This window comes from Haplochromis burtoni, unplaced genomic scaffold, assembly GCF_018398535.1.
Source record: "Haplochromis burtoni strain Fernald_Lab_line unplaced genomic scaffold, NCSU_Asbu1 Contig_57, whole genome shotgun sequence".
NCBI lineage: Eukaryota > Metazoa > Chordata > Actinopteri > Cichliformes > Cichlidae > Haplochromis > Haplochromis burtoni.
In genome coordinates this window covers 2,035,842-2,042,989 of record NW_024582418.1, presented here as the reverse complement: position 1 = coordinate 2,042,989, position 7,148 = coordinate 2,035,842, and positions in this window count along the sequence as shown.

Below are 7,148 nucleotides of genomic sequence, written 5' to 3'. Positions count from 1 at the left end.
AAAATAATTCTTGTCCTCATTGTATTAGGTCATAATTAGTAAGTTATAGTTATAGAGCTACATGATATTATTTTATGTTTTTTGCTATTCTGCACTATTGTTTCCTCTTGTTGGTTTGTAAAGCTTTGCTCATACAGTAGACACATTCTTCTTGGTACAAGGGATCATTAGTCTGTGTGTAAGTGTGTGTGTTTTGTTGTTACTGTTTTGTAATGCAAAAGTATTTCTGTGCTGTTTTTGAATTTCAGCTTTTTAATCTGGACTTTTCAATTTAGTTTGGGTTTGCTGTGTCAGTTTTAATCTTCTCAATTCTGCACATAAATAAATCTTCAGGTCAAAGTGTTTATATTTATACAGAGGGCTTCCGATAGCTTCCACAGAGTACAATAGACACACACATACACGTTCATGTGCACTGTCATCAGAAAATAATACATTGCATATCCACGCTCCAAAGCTCACACTGAGAGGCGCTTTCATGTTTACATTTGTCTGTCCTCACTGACAGCTTTAGACTAATACCAGACAAACTCATCAGTTCGTGTGTGTGTGTGTGTTTGTTTTTACTTGTTCCTGCACAAATTGGTGAATATTTTTGACAGTAGCATGGTGTTATACCTCTAAATCTCTCAGTGTGATCTGAGATGCTGAAGATGCTCTGTGTGTGTATGTGGGCTTTGCTTTTTATTATCCACTTTATTTCTAATACTGTTGTCGCGGGGTCCTCTCATAAACTTCTCCCAAACAAATATAGGCATAGTTAGGAAGGGTTCTGAGTGTGTAGTGTTTATTAAGCCGGTCTACAAAGTGCACAAAAGGACTATTTACAAAAAGAAAATCAAGTGACTTAATCAAAAACAAAAAAATAGTCTATTTACAAAGCTCAAGTGGCCGAACCAGCATACAGGGCTTTGGAGTTGACGTAGCGCCACAGTGCATTGTGGGATCGCGGCAGAGGTGGGACCAAGTCATTGTTTTTTGCAAGTCTCAAGTAAGTCTCAAGTCTTTATCCTCAAGTCTCAAGTCAAGTCTCAAGTAATGTCAGGCAAGTCAGAGTCGAGTCTCAAGTCACTGGTGTAAAAGTCCGAGTAAAGTCACAAGTCTGAAATTTTGAATTTCAAGTCCTTTCGAGTCTTTAAAAAAAAAACGAAAAAAAGCATGTTGCAGTTATGCTAAATGTAAATATTAGACCATGTAATTTTTAAATCTGTGTTTTTCTCAACACATGACAAAATAGTGAACTTAGAAAATATACACAAATTGTGAAATTGCACCTCTTTAAAATGCAGCTCAATTAAACCTAGCTCCAAGAATAATTTTCACCGACAGTTCTGAGATAAGCTGCATGTTATTCTTGGATGCGGTTGTAGGACCGGCTTTAAAATCGCATGACAAAAATATCATACATATTAAAAAAAACTGCATCACCAACGTAGCCTGGACAACATTTGCTAGTTAGATGAAGTCAGCTATCTCATTGTAGCATATTTATATGCATATTTATAATCATACGGTTCTTGGAGTGAGTGCATACACTCATGAAGTTTAGTAACTTCAGGTCACTGCAACAAGCCCAGGTACCGTTTACCGACGGATGGTACAGGACCTTGAAATGCACCGTGTAGAACGAAAGACCATCGTACGTATCATAAGTTTACCAGTCTCACAAATTGTCTTCATAAATACACATTTGTTAACCGTTTATTAATATGACCTTTGAGCTCATTATTAATTAGTAGTAGAAATAATTTCTGGTACGCGTTACAGAAATGTAGCAGTGACAATGTATGCTGTAATCGTACTGGGCAATTAGTGATACAAAAAACCTGTTTTATCCTGTGAATAAAAGTATATGTTTTTGTCAATGTACCATAATAACAGAAGCGAAACGCAATATTGTGTCAGGACAATTCACTATTTATGCACAATAAACAAAGGAGCATAGCGCGACAATTTCTGTTCAGCGCCAGACTTGCTTGTAACCTATATCACCAATTATGTTATGAAAATGACGTATTAACTACTAAAAAACACTGACCTTCGTGTAAATGCTTGGAGCAGACTAACCTGTGAGCTGGAGTGTTCTGGGACGTTATATTTGGTCTTTGAATGGCTGCAATCCAGGCCATCCGTCGCCTCTTTGTTACTTCGGAAACATGGCTCGAACAATTTCTCTTCAACGACGTAATCCGATAACAACCGATCTCTTTACCCGTCGGCTTCCCGTGGCTGTCATGCGACCGGCTATTGCAGTTAATAATACAACAGCTTCTTGACATTTTTGTGTTTCTTTTTATCGCTGTGTGACTGATTTCAATTGAAAGCCTGCGTGCGCTAGTACCTCTTGCCACGAGTTCCCAGAATCCTTTGCGGTTTTACCCCTGAATGACGTCACATTTTCAATCTCTATATAATATGCATGTTAAATTTTATATTTGGGGTGAAATATCAAGTCTTTTCAAGTAAACCGGTTCAAGTCCAATTCAAGTCCCAGGTCATTGGTGTAAAAGTCCAAGTCAAGTCACAAGTCTTAGAACATTTTTTCAAGTCAAGTCTAAAGTCATAAAATTAATGACTTGAGTCTGACTCGAGTCCAAGTCATGTGACTCGAGTCCACACCTCTGGATCGTGGCACCATCTTAGAAGGCCACGAATCAAAACAAACACACTGTGTTGGAAGGACGACTGCCAGAACCATGCTTAAAATCAGCTCAAAAGTCAAAGGACTGTATCGAGACCGATTGCGCCCGGACACCAAGAGACGGTACTTGGAAAAAATAACGTGCATTGGTAATGTGGACCCGTATGAAATATGGCAGTGAAGTAGAAACCCTGAAGACCTACCGCCATTGTCCTACCCTGATACCTTCTCGTACCTTGTCAGTGGAGTCAGCGCATACACGGCAAATCAGTTTCGGAATTATAAATCCCTGGAGGCGCACATCTAATTCACAAACGGTCGCGTACAAGATTTGGCCATTTTTAAGCCTCCACGTTGTGAGTACGTTGACCGTATGACCAAGATACAGCCAGAGGTTGCACATAACTAATGCACATAATTGCTCTAGATGAAAACATAAACACACCGTCTGCAGTGAAAGGCAAAAGGAGCCGTCCGCAAAAAAGGCAAATTCCACTTGCTACTCTGGAGGAGTTCGAAAAGCTACTCCATAAACAGAACATAGTTCTGCTGCATCACACATTAGGATGTTTGTTCTAATTTTCTATGACCTCAGCGCATTGAAAATAAAACTAAAAGCCTATAAAGAGCAATATGAATTTCTTTAGAACTTACCGGAATGAAAATGTCGGGAGCACACCAGGAGGGGAAACGATAAAAAGAGAGCCCATTTTCCATCTTATTCCCTTCCCGATCGTGTGATGTAACATTGCAACCGACAACACAGCAAGTACGAGCCATAGCTGATGTTTCCGTGTGCTTTCGCTCCTGTAGCCCTTTGTTTGGCCTACTAACATGGCGGCTTGACCAAAAATCGTGGTCATGCCCCCTCCAGTGACATCACGCTCTAAAGCCCTATACGTGACCTTCGCTGTAACCATCTCACAGAGTCCCAGGCAGGCCGCCATAGCCTCCCTGTACACTCCATTGCCCCTCCCACTAGGCATAATATGTATCCATCAAGGCAATTTTCTTCACAAAACAATACTTTTCTCTTCTTATTTCCAGCATATCTTCCATAATAATCATATATGGTAAATGGTAAATGGCCTGTATTTATATAGCGCTTTACTAGTCCCTAAGGACCCCAAAGCGCTTTAGATATCCAGTCATCCACCCATTCACACACACATTCATATATGTGTTTATGAACACTTTTCGGCAACTTACTTTGTCTCGCAATAATGGAAAAACGCAAACAAAAAAATAATGCAGTTCACGTGACCCCCCAAGCGCGCGCCAACCCTGCACCTTTGGTTTGTCTAGCTGCTCTTGCAATCGGCGGTCGCAGGGAGACTGCGTGCCCGGCTTTTAATTAAAGGTAAGTGGCAATATATACTGGCTGCCCCCTGTACCGCTCAACAGAACTATTAGCTGTCACCCCTCCCCGTTTATCTGACCAGTTGGCCTAGCGACCCGCAGCCACAACAACACAGCGCGAAGAGTGTTGAATGTTATTGGGGTTGCGCGTGCATGCGGTCCAATAATTCCATCACAATTGTGATAACTTTTAATAACACTGTAAAATGTTATGCTGAGTCATTTAAAGTCATGGTGCCCTTGTGGTCTTTTACTAGTTACTAAATTATTTGTAACTCTAATATTTCAGAATGTTTTAAACATCCATCCATCCATTCGCTTCGCTTATCCTTTTCAGGGTCCGGGGGGCGCTGGAGCCTATCCCAGCTGTCATAGGGCGAAGAGGCGGGGTACACCTGGACAGGTCGCCAGTCTGTCGCAGGGCTAACACATAGGGACAGACAACCATTTCACACTCACATTCCACCTAGTGGCAATTGGGATTATCCAATTAACCTATCCCCACAAGCTGCATGTCTTTGGACGGTGGGAGGAAGCCGGAGTAAAAGCTATAAAAAGTATCAGATAAGATAAACGTCAAGATAAGACTGATGGCAGTAAGATAAGATAAGATAGAACTTTATTAATCCCTCGGGTGGGTTCCTCTGGGAAATTCGACTTCCAAAAAAAGCACAGCAACGACCGAAGTTACAGTTACAGAATTGTTATATATATACTATTACTATTATACATCACACTATAAAATTATATACATTATATCACACACACACACACAACAATATATAAATACAGAGACAATATAAATAAAATATACAAAGGGGATAAATAGAATAAATAGGAATAAAAAATAAAAATACAAGTGAATTGCACATTTCAAGTATTGAGTCTATTGCACTGTTGACTATTTACAAAAAGTATTGCACAAGGTATTGTACAGTGAGGTGAAGAGGCACTACAGCTTAGTTGTTCCCCCCTCCTTTGTCCTCCTGTTTCCCCTCCCTCTCCCCTCCAGAGAGGAGTTAAACAGTCTGATGGCGTGTGGGACAAAGGAGTTTTTAAGTCTGTTAGTTCTTGTCTTGGGGAGAAGCAACCTGTCACTGAACAGACTCTTCTGGTTGTTTATGGCCGTGTGCAGAGGATGCCCAGCATTGTCCATAATGTCCATCAGTTTCTTTAGTGTCCTTTTCTCTGCCACTGTCACCAGAGTGTCCAGCTTCATGCCGACCACAGAGCTAGCCTTCCTGATCAGTTTCTCCAGCCTGGATGAGTCCTTCTTTGCTGTGCTGCTCCCCCAGCACACCACAGCATAGAAAAGTACTCCAGCAACCACCGACTGGTAAAACATCCTCAGGAGCTTCCTGCAGATGTTAAAAGACCTCAGCCTCCTGAGGAAGTACAGTCGGCTTTGGGCTTTTTTATACAGGTGCTCTGTGTTGCATGACCAGTCCAGTTTATTGTCCACCCACAGCCCGAGGTACTTGTACTTGTTGACCACCTCCACCTCCTCCCCCTCTATCTGAACCGGCAGTGGACCTTCTCTGGACCTCCCGAAGTCCACAACCAGTTCCTTAGTCTTTGAGGTGTTGAGTTGCAGGTGGTTTGTGTGACTCCATGCGACAAAGTTCCTCACCAGACTTCTGTACTCCTCTTCCTGATCATCCCAGATACACCCCATGATGGCCGTGTCATCTGCAAACTTCTGAATATGGCATAATTCAGAGTTGTAGCAGAAGTCAGAGGTGTACAGGGTGAAGAGAAGAGGGGACAGCACAGTTCCCTGTGGTGCTCCTGTGCTGCTGACCACAGTGTCAGACGTGATGTCCTTCAGCCTGACGTACTGTGGTCTGTCGGTGAGGTAGTCGGAGATCCAAGCCACCAGGCAGGGGTCCACCTCCATCCTGTTCAGTTTTTCCTGAAGCATACAGGGCCGGATGGTATTAAAGGCACTGGAAAAGTCAAGAAACAGATCCTGACCGTGCCTTTTCCCCCATCCAGGTGTGAGTGGGCTCTGTGTAGGAGGTACAGGATGGCATCCTCCACTCCGACACCCGCCTTGTATGCAAACTGTAGTGGGTCCTGGGCATGTTGTACCTGTGGTCGGAGGAGGTTGAGGAAGAGCCGCTCTAGAGTCTTCATAAGATGTGACGTCAGTGCCACCGGTCGGAAGTCATTCAGCTCATTGGGCCGGTTCTTTTTGGGGACCGGGACGATGCAGGATGTCTTCCATAGGGCGGGCACTCTCCCCAGTCGCAGACTGAGGTTGAAGACTCGTTGTAGCGGCTCCCCAAGTTCAGCAGCACACGCCTTTAGCATCCTAGGACACACCTTGTCTGGGCCTGCTGCCTTTCTGGGGCGAAGCTTCCTCAGTTGTCCTCCTGACCTGATCCACTGTGACACTGGGAGATGTTTGGGAGGAGGGGAGGGGGGGAGATGTCTTGCTGCTGAGAGAGGGATTGGAGGAGGGGGGTGTCATGGTGTCAGGAAGGGGGGGAAGCGAGGGAGGCAGGAGAGTGGGGAGAGGACTCTGTAGTGAAGGTGAGGGTGAGGGTGGGGGGGTTGTGGGCTGGTCAAACCTGTTGAAGAAGTTGTTGAGTTCGTTTGCCTTCTCCACAGTCCCCCCCACTGTGCTTTTCTTGGTGTTGTGGCCTGTGATGGTTTTCACACCATTCCAGACCTCCCTCATATTGTTCCTCATCAATTTTTAAACATTAATAATTAAAAGAGGGCAACAATAATAGAACCAAAAGAATATACACAAAAGTAGAGTTCTTTGGCACTGCATCACTTGAGAGCCACCTTTCCTCTAGTTATAATTTTTGCAGCCAGGAAAGGGAGCCTGTTACTTGAGCATAAAGATTTAAGGCATTAAGTGAAACAACGGATGCTGACTAGCACAATCACTAAAATCTGCAAAACAATAACAATGTTTCACCTTAAGCTACTTTGCTTTGTTGTCCTGTCTACTTTATTGCCTCATTCTCAAGAAATACACACAGATATGCACACAATAAGAATAACAAACATATTGTGCACAGACATAATGACTGACAGACAACATGCACACATATGTAGCTTTGACTAATACAGGTGCCCACCCCTGTATTAGTCAAAGCTACATATGTGTAACCTCGAGGGCCGGTGTCCTGCA